At 33.5% G+C, this 16,679-nt stretch overlaps 1 protein-coding gene across 11 annotated transcripts in view; it reads right to left on the bottom strand.

The window, feature by feature from the left end:
• LOC126003964 (neurexin-3-beta) overlaps positions 1-16,679 on the bottom strand; it is a 1,607,127-nt gene that overhangs the window by 168,538 nt on the left and 1,421,910 nt on the right. The gene's annotated exons all lie outside the window — the stretch shown is intronic.

Here is a 16,679-nt window from a genome sequence, read left to right as displayed (position 1 = left end):
ACAAAAAAATTAAATTCAAATTTAGGAACAATTCTATCTCATCAACATGATTAAACAGAAACTAGTTAATTCAAAATTATGACTTTACAGTCCCCTAATGGAATTTAAGCCTATCCATTACAAATAACTTCAAGTAAAAATTAAATCATGGGGTCAGAGTGATAGCACAGTGTTTAGGGCATTTGACTTGTGCACAGTCCACCTGGGTTCAATCGTTGATATCTAATGTGGTCCCCCAAGCACTGCCTAGAATAACCTTTAAGTGCAGAGCCAAGAGTAACCCCTGAGCACTGCTGGGTATAGACCCAAAACACCACCAAAAAATAAAAGCAGGGTTGGAGATAACATAAAGATTAGAGTTCATGCTCTATTTGATTCCTTGTAATAAATGGTCCCCATGTGCATCAGTGGATGCAGTATTGGGGCCTTTAGCTGGGTTTGGGTGTAGATGGCTCTAAGCACAAGGATAGCAACAGGCAATCCTCAACACAGCATCTTGATTTCTAGTAGTAAATGGCCGGTTAGCTCAGATTCCTGAAAATTTCAGGGAGAGGCCCTCAGACCTCCTCAGTACCGCCTGGGAGAATTTTGCTCCGCAAAAACAAAAGAAACAAACAAACAAATAGTGCTGGACAGATAGTACAGTGGTTAAGGTGCTTCCCTTACATTAAGAGGTTTGATTTCCCAGTTCTCCATATGGTCCCTCAAGTCCACTAGCAGACACCCTTGAGCACAGAAAACAAAACTTAAAAAATATTTTTTGTTGTTGTTTTGTTGTTGTTTTTTTTGTTGTTGTTTTGGGGCCACACCCGGTGGTGCTCAGTGGTTACTGGCTATACGCTCAGAAATAGCTCCTGGCTTGAGACCATATGTGACACCGGGGATTGAACCAAGGTCCAACCTGGGTCAGCCCCATGCACCTTGCAACTGTGCTATTGCTCCGGCACCCCAAAAATCCTTTAAAATAAAATTAGGGTCTTCAAAAATTGACTTGAAAACCAGAAAATATATTAATATTAAACATAACTTCATACAAATGAATAAAAGATTTTTATGATTTTTCAGTTTTTAGGCTACCTCATAGATGAGTTATTGACAGAAAAAATCTATATGTGATTTAATTTGTACCTGCTTTCTATGAGGGGTGTGATGTGAAAGGGAAGCAATACTGGAATATCTTTGAGATTACTTATTCATATATTCTATAATTAAATAATTATAAAAAGCTGACTCATTATCTTCACTACTATGGAATAAAAACAAAAGGAAGCTAACCAATCTAACAAACAAAACCTCAAAGATGATGAAAGTGGTAACTATGGGATTCTATCTGTCATAATGCTTATTAACATATCAAAAGACAAAGTCCAATAAATGGAATAAACCACTTTAGGTGACAAAGTATAATGTGAAGCTTTTCTTAAAGTATTGTTTCTCACAGAAAAAAGAAAAAGAAAAGCTGTATAAAGGGATACAAAATAGGAATAAAACTACTTTTTGTGATTTCAATAGGACCAAAGTGGAAAAAAACATTTGTTTCACTTGTTACTATAGCTAACATTTATAGATCAAAATAATGATCCCTTCTTTTGGATATGGAAACTCAGAATTGTATTAACTCAAACTTATTTTGAATAAATGTTCATATGCCTCCAAGTAAAGGATCATATGCTTTTCTGGAAGAATAAAACTGTAACACTTAATCTTACCTTACAGTATTTATAGATAAATAAACCTGTACATTCCTTATACAAATAGTCAAAGGAATACCATGCACATTCGTAAGTTTTGAACCTTTCTAAGGTTTAGTCACAGCATTACAATAAAATTTGATATGACAGATGGGCTATGTCAAGTTCACCTTGAAAATATTCTTCTATTGTTATGGGGTTTCTATGGCTGTTTCTATTGCCCATAACATTAAATATGGTCATGACCTTGAGTCTAGTCTCTGTAAAATGGTTAAGTGCAGTAAATACCAAATACAAAGCTAAATATTCTTAGTAACATGCAGGGAAAATCAAAAGTACCCTGAGTCCTAAATTTCCTGAGTCTAAATGCACAAAATTAATTAATTATGAAGTTACATTGATTTACTTCCTCTGAATACAAGGGGTTATCAGTCCACATAAGCATCTTCCCAGGCACATTTTTTTTAAAAATAAAAACCTGTAGAAGATCGTTTTAGGATATGGTAAAGGATAGAAAAAGAGAAAAATCATGTTGGGTTATAAATAAGCGAAATGTTGAGAGGACTGCATAGCCATGATTCAACCTAAGACCCTTTATAAAGTAAAGGAGAGTGAGTCATTCTTCTCCACCTCATCTTTAAAGACATTTAGAAATGAGTTTAAGTTTTTCACACCAGGCTGAGAATATCTGGCACAGAGAATAGCAATGTTGCATACTATTAAAAATTGTGAAAAACATAAGGTCATTTGGAAAACCAAATTGGTTTAAATGCCGCATTTACATTGTTCTTAGTCTCTTTTCATGATCTTGTTGGTTTTTATTTTAATTTATCTCAAATATTAGTGAGAACTGTTTTTAGAAACATGTGCATGAGAATTAGTTCTTTTGACCCAAGATTAATCAAATAGACTGACTATCAAACAACTGTGTAAATATAAGATTTCATACATAGGTATTAACTTTAAAACTGAGAAAACTTCATCAAATGAACATATATCCATAGTTAATTTTCAATTACATTCAGCTGTACATTTATTATAACATTCAGTATCAAAATTTAAACAGAGTGAAATCAATCTATCATAAAATATAATGTTATTCTCAAGAAAGTATGGCTTTATGAATAGTAGTGTCATTAAAAAAAGAGACATATATATGTTAATTAGAACCCCCAAATGCAACAACAGCAATTATTAATCACACTGAGAAATCTTTAAAATGTACAATTAGATCTTCAAAAAGACAGATCTGAAATTACTTACATGAATTTGATACTCACCTACATGGAACTAAATTATAAAAAAATTAATCAAGTGTTATTCTACTTATGAAGGGCTGTGTGTAGTTTTATTTACTTTTACTGAAATTTCATATTCTCATACAATTGGTGATTTGCAAATCAACACTATGGCTTCGAGAGACACATTAACACACACTGTTGAATACTGTGATGGACAGAGTGCTCACAGGTAAAATTATTAAGTTTGAACTGGTTCATACATATAATTTCAAACTCTAATGCAGAAAATTTCCACATTTTTTTATTTAGGTATATCCACTTAGAATTTTTAAAAAGAGTGAGAACAGAGGGAAGGTAGGCCAAAAAAAGCAAGTTGATTCCTGAAGATTTTTCTTTAATGTGGAAATCTCTCTTTATAATAAGAATTGATGCTATAAAGGAGTAAAAATTCTTCCAAGTAAATAATGGGAAGATATTGAGAATTCTGAGTAACACATAAAGTAATTTTATGTGTTAATATTCATGCTCCATTGATCAAGTCAGATCATATACATTAGAAAGTATGGTCAATTTCTTATGGATAATACATGGGTTTGAAAACATACTTAACTTTGAATATTAGCTTTCAGAAATCCTAATCACGTGCAAGCTATGTGTTTTTATCTAAGCCACTTAGTTTCAATTTTTTCTATTTTCTGCTCACTATAGTATGTATCACACTAGAAAATACATAAAATGTAATGTAAGAAAAGCTGTTCTAGTGTTATACAACACATAGAACAAACATCTATCTCTTTATGTTGCTTTTTATACAAATTACATAAACTATGATTATTACTATTATTGACTCTTTCCTAATGATCAGAATGAAGTATATTGTTTCTATGCACAATGTTTTCATGGTCCCAGGTTTTGCCAGGCCTTCTTTCAGTAGTTGATTACATTCCAATTGGTCTAGCAAAGTTTAACCTCCCAAGATGAACTGTCCTTAGAAAATGAAGCATTCCCAAATAGCCTCTAAACTTCCTAGCTGCTGCTTTTCTTAAGTCTACATCTTATAAAATATACTCAGCTATTCCTATTTTCCAAAGCAAAGTAGGGTTTCTAAAACCACTAAAGCAAAAGAGCAATTCAGGCACTGACAAATGTGATTTCTTGGTCCAGCCACAGGTAATGATGATATACTACTGCTAACTTGAGGATGAGTGGCTTAAAGGTTCTGGCAATTTGCACCAGACTGGCAGAAAATGCTTTCTTGCAGGTGGACTATTAATACAATCTTAAATGTTGTCAAGCACATGGACATACTAATAGGAACACTGTAGCAATATTCATCTATGAAAAATTAATGCCAGAGGACTTTTTGCATTTTTGTTTTGAGTTTGGAATACAGAAGCAAACATTTTCTTTATTTCTTTGTTGACACTAAAAAATGAGAATGTCGGTCTAATGAACAGTTGGAGAATGAATACTATGTATTAGAGCCACAGGCAAAAGAAAATCAATATGGGTAGACTCAAGGAGCAGGACGTTTTAGAGACTCATAAAGTGTCTCTGTCCCTAAAGAACACTTTGTAAGTTGCAAAGCAAATATAAAACACTAAATTTTAAAAATGGGGCAACTGGACTTAGTTCTTTCTCTGGTCTTATTTCCATATTAACCCAAGTGAACTCTTAGAGTTGAAATGTGAGGTACTGTGCTACCCAAAGGCAATGCAAAATGTTTGGTCACTTAAAAATGATAGAGAGGTCTCAACAAAGAACTAATATCTTATGTTTATAAAGTACTGTTGACCGTAGGGCTCAAAATTCTATTATAAGTATATTCTCATTAATCCTCCCAACACTGTACCATAGGCATTAAAAATATAAAACTATATTTTATAAGACTCTATCCTTTGATTTGCCAAGAAAAGACATCCACATCTTGGAGCAGAAAACTAAAATGCTGGGGAAGTTTAAAAAAAAATGCCTACACATGGTCTCTCTGTAAGGGGTGAAACTTGGCTCTCTAGTTCTGAATGTAGATTGATTTAGTAACTTGATTCTAAAATTCAGGATATGGCAGAAGCATGTTATGTGACTGACCTTAGAAACTGAATTTAAAAATGCCAGGAAGATGGCTTAGAAAACAACTTGCCAGGCACGCACATGTTTCCCCATTTTTAATCCTTGGTATGGGAAGATATTCCCCTTACCCTCTGCCCCATACCTATCACCACTAGAATAACCCTAGAGACTCAGTGCCAGGGATCAAGAATTCTCAAGCATTGAACCATCTGGTCTGGCTATCCTAAAATCTATGCAAATGGCCCCTGAGCCACATTCGAGCAGTGCTTGGAAGAAAAGCCAAGTAAGGTAGCAAGGTGACCTCCTCTTTCCTAAACCTTATGTCTCATCACTCACCTTACGGAAGCTACTGTACCACCATAAAGATAAATCATAAATCATAAAATGATTCTGTATTAGAACTGGGTCTACTAGATATCAGGCCTAGAGAAACCTTGAGATTTTTGCCATTCCCATCAGTATATTGCCTTCAACTCAACAAAGATCTTGAGCCAGAACCTCTCAACCGACAAGCTATCAAATCTTGACTGCCAAAATTTTCAGATAACAAATATTCGTATCAAAAGTTACTAAATTTGGGGTAATTCATTCCACCTTATTAGAAGCACAGTAACTAGAAAGCTCTGCCTGAGAGTGTTCCACTAGAGGCAGATCTGGAGTGTATAATACACTCTCCTGTAATAGAGAAACAATATTATCTTGGGCAATAGAGATATAAAATTAAGAATACTTTTCTCATCTTTGGGGAAGAAATTGGAAGAAAATTAGCAATTTTCTTCTTTATGTTTAATGTTTGTTTTTGTGCCACACCCAGCAGTTTATAGGGATTACTCTTGGTTCTACACTCAGGGTTTATGGAACATATATGATGTTGGAGATTGAACCCAGAGTCATTACAGGGAAGAGTTCTACACTCAGGGTTTATGGAACATATATGATGTTGGAGATTGAACCCAGAATCATTACAGGGAAGAAAAGTGCCTAATTCTCTGTACTATAACTCTGGCCACTCATCTTCTTATTTTTGAATGCTATACTCAAAGAAAATTTAGACTAATTGGATAAGATTTATTTTGATGAATACATTATTTCTTGACATGGTCAAATGTACAACAAACTATATGTCAAACAGAACACTTTGAGAATTCTATAGCTCAATGCCAAGTTTAAGAAATTTAACATTTTATACAATGTAAAATTTATGACATTTTTTCTACACTAGTTTTTTATTCTGATTGGCATCCATAGATATTTCTGAAAAAGCATTGACAGGGCCTTGGAGTTTAAATTCCTTACCTATCTTTACCTATTTTAGATAAATTATTCACCTAAAAATCTAGAAATATAATCCAGAAATTTAAAGACTACATTACTATTTCCTTTAGAAGGAACTAATGGTTTTGTAATTCATTTGCTTAGTTAGAAGAAAATTCTCTTGACTACAGAATTGAGGGTGACCAATGAAGACCCCAGAGTACTAATGTCCCTCTTAAGCAAATGAATTTTAATTTTTATTTCTCCACTAAAAGCAAGTTTTGTAGACAGAATCCAGTTCAATTTGTTTATATGTTGCTAAGAAAAGCTTAGAATGGTAAGGTGTAGGAAACCACAAAGATCATCTGAGAAATATATTTTCCCCCTTTTTCTCGTTTCTCAGACTTTTACTTTGAACATTATTAGGAAGAAGACAATACAGGAAGAACAGAACATGCCAGTCTTGCAAAAGAGCTTCCATCCTCAAAATATCAATGGAAGAACTGTTTATATTCCTATTTGTTCCATTTATTCTATGGTTTTTCTAAGTTTTTCAAAGAAAGAAACAGTTGGTAGTCACACATCATTTAATGTAAGAATCAAAGGCCAGTCATACACTACTGCAAAGTGATATAAGTAACAAAATTTTCCCTGTGAAGAAATAACCTCAGGGAATTCACTAGTTGTAGTATAGCTTGAATTCATACAATGCCTCGTTAATTCTACTTGGCAAATTAATTTAAATTGATTTCTTTGTGAGAATTGCAGCTTGGCCTCATATCTGGCTACAAACAAAGGATAATGATAACAATGTATTGAGTTCAGAGAAAATATCTAGAGAAAAGTATAGATCAGCATGAGGCTATTTTTCTTTTTATAACACAAGTATCCTTTTATAAAAGCAAAGACAGGGAGAATGTGCTTTAAAAATATGACATGCTTCAAAAATAACACTATATATCATAAATTCCCCAAAGGCAGACAGTGTGTTTTAAAAGATCTAGAGGGAATATGAAAAAAGCTTTAAAAATTAAAAAGTACACGTTTAATTTTTTATCAAGTAATCAATACAATTTAAAACAAAATGATATACTGAGAAAAAGGGAAAAAAGGTTTATATACAAACAACATTAAGAACCAAGATTAGGGGCCGGGGAGATAGCACAGCGGCGTTTGCCTTGCAAGCAGCTGATCCAGGACCTAAGGTGGTTGGTTTGAATCCCGGCGTCCCATATAGTCCCCCGTGCCTGCCAGAAGCTATTTCTGAGCAGATAGCCAGGAGTAACCCCTGAGCACTGCCGGGTGTGGCCCAACATCCCCCCCCCCAATAAAAGAACCAAGATTAGTATCAAAGTAGCTAAAAAATAATAGTTTATTTATTTAAATAAAATAATAAAAAATAATAATAGTTTACATCCTCTAGAAACCATTATGCTTCAACTTCAGGTTGAGATCGGAATTTTGGGAATGAGATAAAAAAAAGTTTCAGAGGAAGGAAAGTTCTAGAAATCTGAATTTTCCCACAGTTGTTGTTAGGCAAATTGCAAAATGGTTACTTTCCACACCACCTCTTTGCAATGGAGCATGCCATTTCTCCAGCAAGAGAGTGTTTATTATTCTTTTTGTTTGTTGTGGTTTTTTTGCCATCATACCGAAAGGTGTCACCGGGCAGTGATGGGGGTTCCTCCTGGTTCTGTACTCAGGAATCACTCCTGAAGTGCTTGAGGTTAATATGGGATCCCAAGATAAAACTCAGCAAACACCCCTCCCAGGGTCATATCTCTTTCAGTCATTGATTCTAATTTTTCTCCCTAGGATTCTGTGTTGACTCTGAACTTGTTTCTTTGGGCAAGGTGGAATTGGGAAACGTGCTGCAGACTAAATTTTGAAAGGTCCTATGCTGTTCCTGCTGCTGAAGTCTAAGGTTGAAGTGAAACCTACCTATTTTTGCAAAAGAAGCCAGAAGAACAGAGACCACTAACCCCATTCAGGCCAAGAATTGCTAGTGAGTCCATGGAAGCCATCCAGCTCCACACAATTTAGCAGGGTGGTCAGAAAAAAATACCTTTAATCAGCATGGAAACACAAACTAAGAAATAACTATTTTGGTTGTTTTGCCTTGTTTGGGGACCACACCTGACTTTGTTTAGGACAGACTCCTGGCTCTATGCGTAGGAATCACTATGGCAGGTGCCGGGGACCATATGAGGTATTGAGTGAGGATCAAAACTGGGTCAGCCATGTGGAAGCATCTGGCATGCTCAATTGTCTCTCTGGTCCTGAAATAACTATTTTTGGGTTTTATATCTATAATATATAATATAATAATAATATTATTATATAGTTATTTCAGGAAATTCATGAAAAGCTGAATTTGTGTAAATTAAAGAACCATTCTTGCCACCAAGTATTTCTATTAATGCTTGATAAATGAAGGTGGAAACACAGTTGCTCTCTGTGGAGTTGAAGGAACTTCTGTCATAAGTCATAAGTATCTTCATATGGATTACCTTAGTTTTGCATTTCATTCTAAAGAAAATGTGATCAATCACTTTTGTGGAAAGGGATGCACAATAGAACAGCTCTGTGAAAATGAAGAACAGTCAAGACTAGAGGATTTGGAACCAGGCAGGGAACATGGAAAATGGATGGATACTTCTCTGGTCTGTGTCTAGATTTAGATAAGAGGAAGAGAGAAAGAGTTGGTAGGGGGTGGTTGAATGCATGCAACAAGAAATAAAATTAATGTCTGAAAAACTACTCATAAGACCCCCTTCCATCACTTTAATGTGGAGTGGACAATATATTGTTAAGAACAGGCTGGGTTGAATGGTAAAAAGCCCTTCACTGCCAAGGAATTTCTTATTCCTTAAATGATTTCATGGGAAATGTAATATTTCCTGCTTATTTTCTGAGAAAACTTTGCTTTCACTCACATTCCTAACCTTAAGTCTTTGAAATCTCACCAATTTATGTTTCTGTGAAGTATGAATAATCACTGGTTTCCAATAGCCATATTTGGTATTAGACTAGAACAATCTTCCCCACCATTACCCCCTACTTATATAAACAATAAAAATTAATCCAAACACTGAATTAAATATCAAAGTACAACAATACATTCCCACATTACAACTCTGGGTTTCAAGAAGCTATTGCCCCTTCAACTCCTTTTGAAACTTACAAATTATCAAAAAGCAAGCTATAACCTCACTGAGAATAGTTCTGCCATTTTCTGAAAATTTGATGTCTAATATCAAAATTGTACTAGCATATAAATGGAAGTTTGGCACTAGAGGAAAATAAAAAAAATAATCAAATTTAATGATGCAAAAGGTTAAATTAAGAGTAAGGACAACTCCATAAAGAATATGTGACAACTCAAATAACAGAATAACTGAAATAATTAGAATTTTATCAAGGAATGTGTCATGACCCAAGTATTAGTTCACATTGTAAATGCAAAGGTCAGAACAGAAATTTGTTTTTAAATTAGCATTTTTTTAATCTTTTAAGAACGTGACCAATAATTATGTAAAATTATTCACATATTTTAAATATTAATCTGGCACATAGTTTTCACTATCTTGAACTGAATATCTCTTCTAACAGTTATGCTTTTTTGTAAAAGTATAATTATTTTTAAAATGAGATTTTAAAATGTTTTATACTACATCACTTCCACAATTCCTCTCCACTACTCAAAGACAACAAACACTGCTGCATTAATGCTCAAGAATATTCATGACATTGATGAATACTTCACCACAAAAATGTCAGGGAAAGGGTGCTGACTCTAACAAATACTTGAATGTTTATATGACTGATAAGATTCTTAAATTTCCATAAGGCTACTTGAGGCATTTTAATAAAATATGTATGATCTTTCATATCATTTGAAATGCCATACAATACCTGATATTCAACATTAAGTATCTGATAAATAACTTTAAAGATGTATACATAGTTCTAAATATCTATAATTTATTTGTGCTATAAAATGCAATTATTACTCTCAATACTGATGTGTGTATTCTGTATAAAAAGATAGGTCTTATAAATACCACAAAGAAAAGAATACTTTTATAATCTAGGATTGGTCAGTGATGAACTATAATCTTTATATGGGTAAAGAACTGAATTCAAGACTAGAACTCCAACCTCACAAAAAATTGCTCTTGCATGTTCACCACAGATTTTTGCATCTTAGAACAAGAAATAGCTTCTCTAAGAAATAAAGATGTAGAATTTGAATAAATGATTCAGAGTCATTTTAAATGAAATCTCTAATAATATGGAATTGCATAAAAAAGTAATGATCTTGCACAAAAGTCAAAGAGGAGAAAACAGACTGATCTCTTTCTGGGTAGAAAAATGGGGAAACTATCATCTGCAACATTTCAAATTATATTAGTCAAATTTGGATGGAAAAAAGAAAACTATTATCTGCAACATTTCAAATTATATTAGTCAAATTAGGGTAGTCCATATTGTATAGAAATTTCTGAACCAACCTGGAAAAATGGACCAAGTGACCTGTTATTTTCATCATTCTAATTGTTAGGTTCCTTTGAATTTTACTTTCTTAGCAACCTGCTTTTATCCTAGCAATAATGATTCAAGAGATTAAAAGAAGGCCCTTAGTGACTCAATCTGCCTACTCAAGTCCATGAGACATCATTTGATGTATCATTGTTGGCCTGTCAAAAAGCACTTAGTCCATTAGTAAATATAAGGTATAATTAGGACAAGAGATAAGACAGATGAGGTGAGAACAGACAGTTTTCTTGGTTTTATGGTTTTGAGTCTGAATCTCAGGGACAATGACTAAAAACCAGATTTGAATCTTCAGACATGTTTAGGCTTCTGAAAGAGGATGGTCAACTCTTTTCCAATTAAAAATTAAGGATACTATCCAAAGAGTTACTGTTTATGTTCTTTCAATTACTTGGTTCAGAGTGTCACTCAAAGAAAGGCAAATTTAGACATAGTGCTTGTGAAGATATATGTAAATTTTTGTCTATACCCATTCCATTGGCTTGAAACATGTTCTGATTGCATAATAGCCCAAGTTCTATTATCTAGTAGCTAGGATAGGAATTCATAAGGATAGATGCTTAAAATACTTTTAGAGAAGAATGTGAATGGTTTCTTTTAACAAAGGACTCTCGATACTAGGACTGTTTCTGTGCTAGTTTGGCTATGTCAATTGGGATTTCAACTGGATTTTATCACACTTCAAAAGGACAGTGATATTTGAAGGCATAAACTTTCAAACTTTTTAGCCCCTCTAGTCAATAGTTAGTTCTTAGTAGCTGCTGTGTTAGGAAGGTCACACAGCAAGGACTTGAAACCAGAAGAGAAATCAAGAAGAGAAGAAACAAAATATATTTGTATTGTCAATTTCCCTGGAAAATAAGTTAAAACAACTGTAACATGACAATGATTCAGCTATATCATTATGCAGTCACAAAAGGAGCTAGATTTACTGCCTGAAAAGCTTATTAGCATTTTGCTTATGTGTTCACTGGTGAAGTTTATAAGTACCATAGCATTTCTACCAGACTACTAAGAAGGCAGGGCTCCAAACAACTGTTGCAGAACCTTGCATGCAGCTAAGACTGGAAGTTAGGACTAGAGAAGTAAGATCTGTGATCAGGGCTAGTCAAGACTCTGACTAGTCAACACAATGGTCTAAAGCCTCCTTCAGTTCAACTTTCTTATTTTATGGCCAACTAAAAGTATTTCAAAATTCCTGTATGCACCTACTCGGTGTTCAAAATCCTCTGAGGTTGTAATGGGAGAAAGAAAATAAAGCAAGACTAATAGATTTTATTTGGTCTATCGCAGTCGCTTTCTGAGACAATCTGAGGAGATGTCAGTTTCTTACTGAGAACAATGTATTGTTTTACATGTATTGCCTTTATTTTTATATATCTTTAATGTCTTCCCTATCTTTATCCTATTAAAACTTCAGTGAAAAATTTAGCTACTCATTTGAAAGTCTAAAATCATGTTGATTCTCTTTTGGTATGCTTTTTTATTTAAGTAAATTCCTATTTAATTTCCAATGGTCAGTATCAGACGTTCATTTCATATAAATTTGAAAGTACAATACCAAATCTTTTTATACCTTGACTGACAAAAAAAGTATTTGGATTTACTTTTTTTTTGTACTTAATAATTAGTAATTAAACAACTCGTTAGTGAAGTCTAAATGTTCTTAGCTTTCATTGTTTTATATGAGTACTGGGAATCTCACCCTTTTATATCTACAGAAGTATCCTTCCACAAATTTCTAAAGTCACAATAATTTGTTTTAAGAAAAAATTCTAAGAAATTCTTAAAATTGTTTATAATAAAACCATTTATGTATTTCTTTATACTTTAAAAGAATTTAAACAAGTTGTATAATTATAAAGAATATTTTTTGATTTGGTATATATTGTCACTGTGTAGCCAAAGAAATTAATAGAAGCTTCTGATACTATCACCACAGTTAGTGTTTAACACTTATTGATTGGCTACATTTATTTAATACTTATTGACTGGATACATATAGCTGCTTTGATTCATTTTAAAAAATAAATACGATTTTATAGAATTGTGACCACTTTGATTAAACATAGAGGAGCAAAATCTGTGGTGTTTTCTATTCTGGTTATTGAAACTTGACATAGTATTAGTAACTTTGTTATAGGTACACTGACATGTCACAAAATATGACACAAATTTGCACAGTTAAAACTATTTCTGCTTTAGTTGATTTTTAAAGAGTCAGCAACGTTCTGGGCTATCAGGACTATACACAATGTTGATGGTAATGGGGTACTGTGTTACCACATGATTCCATGAACTTATATATATTATGCATGTGTTCTATCACTTGAACTATATATCTCCTTGGATATCTTTAGTTTGACTTTTTTAAATAGAATTTAAACTAGTGCTTACATGTATATATAATTACACACATATATATATGTATACACACATATATGTATATATATATTTATATATATGAACTTTCCTAACCTCCTAACCTGGTTCTTGTTCTTTGACCATGTTGAAAAACAAATTCTAAAAATTTTACATTTCAATAACAAGAAGGCTGGGTCACATCTAAGGAGATTCTTTGTAAGGGCAGATCAATGACAGGAAACAAGTTCAATCAAAAAGTTTCCATTATGGAAAGTCAAGATAAAAAAGATAAGACTTTCTTGGACATAGAGGATGGAAATATCAGAGAGCACATAGAATATAAGATAAATATGGAAGTCAGTTCTCTCTTATAAAGAAGGGCTATGGAAAACAGGTTAGGGCAGCCAAGCCTGTGGCAGAAGACAAAACCATCTATTCAAAGAAAAATAAAAATATGTAGCTTCTGTCAGCAAAGAAGAAAAAAATAGTATATGGATCACCTCAGCTTCTAGCTATTAAAAGATACAACAGAACTAAATACATAATAAAACTTTGCTCATTATTTTCAAATATTGCTTTAAGCAATGTGTGCCCTAGCATAAATAAAAATGAAACTGAATTTTAGTCTTTGTTGTAGAGTCAGGAAAAGAGCATCTGGTTGGTTTTTTATTTTATTATTATTATTTTTTGCTTAAGTACAGGTAAAATGAATTACCTGTCTCACTACCTGTCTCACTTAAATATATTTTTATCCTGAGTTAACCTCAAGTATGCATCTCTACCACTTTATATAGAAGTACTATTTTTTATGTCTCTAGGAATTGAACTGATCCAATTTAACATCACTGTGTTCTCTTTAGACTAAGCAGAAATAAGATAACCATCTATAAAAGAATGATCAATAAAAACATAGCAGTAGATTTCAAATAAGCAAGGGGAAAATCTCACTCATCATAAACTTATTTTGAAAATCAAATTTATTAGAAGACAAAATGTATATTTGCTTATTTGATGTCTATGGCTGTTTTTGAAATTGTTTTGTTTATATCTAACAGCATAAAGTATTGCAAGAAAGAAATTAAGATCGCATACACCTATACAAGTTAGACCTTTTAGAGATGAGTTTCTGTAAATAAAGGTTCACAGTTTCCATGTCAACACTCAAACCCTGGATGACCCTATTGACTTACCAGTAATATAACACTAGAGACTCTATGAAAATCTCTCTAACAATCAATGTTCTCAGGGCCAGTGAGGTGAGGTGGTGCTAGAGGTAAGGTGTCTGCCTTGCAAGTGCTAGCCAAGGAAGGACCACTCTTCGATCCCCTGGCGTCCCATATAGTTCCCCCAAGCCAGGGGCAATTTCTGAGTGCTTAGCCAGGAGTAACTCCTGAGCATCAAATAGGTGTGGCCCCCCCAACGACCCCCCCAAAAAAGAATCAATTTTCTCACTCCCATATGGAAATAATAATAGAATCATTTGCCAGATTGCCATGAGGAAGACTCAATGTGATTGTCTATGAATCTAGCAAAAAATAAGTAGTATATCAGTCTTACCAATAATTAATGAATATCATTCTCTTAAAATTATTTATGTAAGAATTTGTAATATTCTTATCTCCCTTCCCAGGATACAAGGCGAGCTAATACCCATAGATATTTGGAAAGAAGACTTCACCTTAAAACTTTGAAAAAGCCACATTTCTGTAATGTGATTAAAATAGAAAACAAGTCTAGTGTAATTAAATGTTGAAGATGGCAATTATGCATCAAGGAAAATCACATTTCTAGTAAATGTTTAATAATGTGATTACAGACTGTACGACAATGTGCAAGGGTGCAGGAAAAATAGTAAGTTTGCCTGTGAATTTCATCTGTCAACCAAATGAAATTGAGCTCTATATACAATGCAAACTGGAGTGCTCCTGGGAAATAGAAAAGTGTAGCAATAGAAAGGGTTAGTGTGTGAGAACAAACTGCAGAATCCCAGTGTTGACACTTTCATATACTATAATTGTAATTAATTTGTTCAATCTAACTGAACCTTGATTCACTCATCTATATAAAAAAAAAGGGGGGGAGTTTAAGGGCTGGAGTGATAGCACAGTGGGTGTAATGTTTGCCTTGTATCTGTTTGATCCAGGTTAGATTCCCAGCACCCATATAGTTCCTGAGACTACCAGGAGTGATTTTTCAACTCAGATCCAGGAGTGAAGCACTGAGTATCACTCTTTTGGCCAAAAACAAAACAAAACAAAACAAAACAAAAAAACATAAACAAAAAGAGGGAGGTTAATATATCTCTCTTGCAACAATTGTAGATGTACTGTTAATGTATGAACAATACATGTTCATAGAGTTTCTCAGTATGTCACAGCATATGTTATATAGGGAAGAAAATTTTGTTGACATTGGTGGAGTCCTGGAATACAGCCTGGATTCCTTTCTTTGTACCCCCTCGTCAGGTTGGTAGGTTCCATTTGCACCTCACAAGAATCATAGGTTCTTGTGTTTGGAGCATTATATTTCATAGACACATTAGGTTTATCTTCTAACGAATACAGACTTGAGTTCTACACCATAAACTAATTAATAACTTTGGAAAGTTAATATTAAAAGCCCCCATATTTATATGTGTAAAATGACAATTGAAATGGCTTTCAGATTGGGACTAGAGCAATAGCATAGCAGTTAGGGTACTTGCCTTGCACAGGGTCAACCAGGTTCAATCTATGGCACCTCATATTGTCATCTGAGTACTGCCGGAAAATATTTCTGAGTGTAAGTCAGAAGTAAGCCCTGAGTACTGCCAAGTATGGCCTCAAAAGCAAAAACAAAATAGTCTTCCTATTAAAATTACATGATAAAATTTAAGTGCAAGTCAGATTGTGTACAAAAATTTCTCTTCAAAATGCTAAACTGCCTTTTAGGACAGAGACTACGTTATATGTTTAACCTAGCAGAAATTTATTTACAAAGTGATATTAAATAAAAGCTGCTGAATGGTATTAACAGAAGTGAATGGAATAAAATACGATCATTCTATCCAAACTAATTGCACTGAAGCGGATGAGGGATTAGTAATATCTTTTTTGACAGAAAGGACAATAACAGTAATACTTCTAAAATAACACTGCTATTGGAAAAACTTAACATAGATTTTTATGACTCATTTTTATTCATTTATATCATATTTTTGATATGACTTTAAACCTTTTACTTAAATCATCTTTTTTCCATATATTTATCTCATCTCTAAATGTCTTTCAATAATTCCATAAACTATGACATTGAACAAATCCTTCCAATTAGGCCAACAGAGAGCATTAGAGACTGAAATTAGTTCTTAGGGTACCATGTAGAAAAGAAGTGTATCTCCAGGAGCAAACTAAAAATCACCAGAAATCTAATATGATTCCTATTTGCTCCATGAATTAGAGGTGAAAAGTGCCTCTTTGCCCTTCACTCATTTTCTCCATCCTTTTCTGACCCTCCCCTCAAC

This window comes from Suncus etruscus, chromosome 3 (genome assembly GCF_024139225.1).
Source record: "Suncus etruscus isolate mSunEtr1 chromosome 3, mSunEtr1.pri.cur, whole genome shotgun sequence".
In the NCBI taxonomy this organism is placed as follows: Eukaryota; Metazoa; Chordata; class Mammalia; order Eulipotyphla; family Soricidae; genus Suncus; species Suncus etruscus.
Note: the sequence above shows the minus strand (reverse complement) of the source record. Positions and strands in the feature narration are given on the sequence as shown.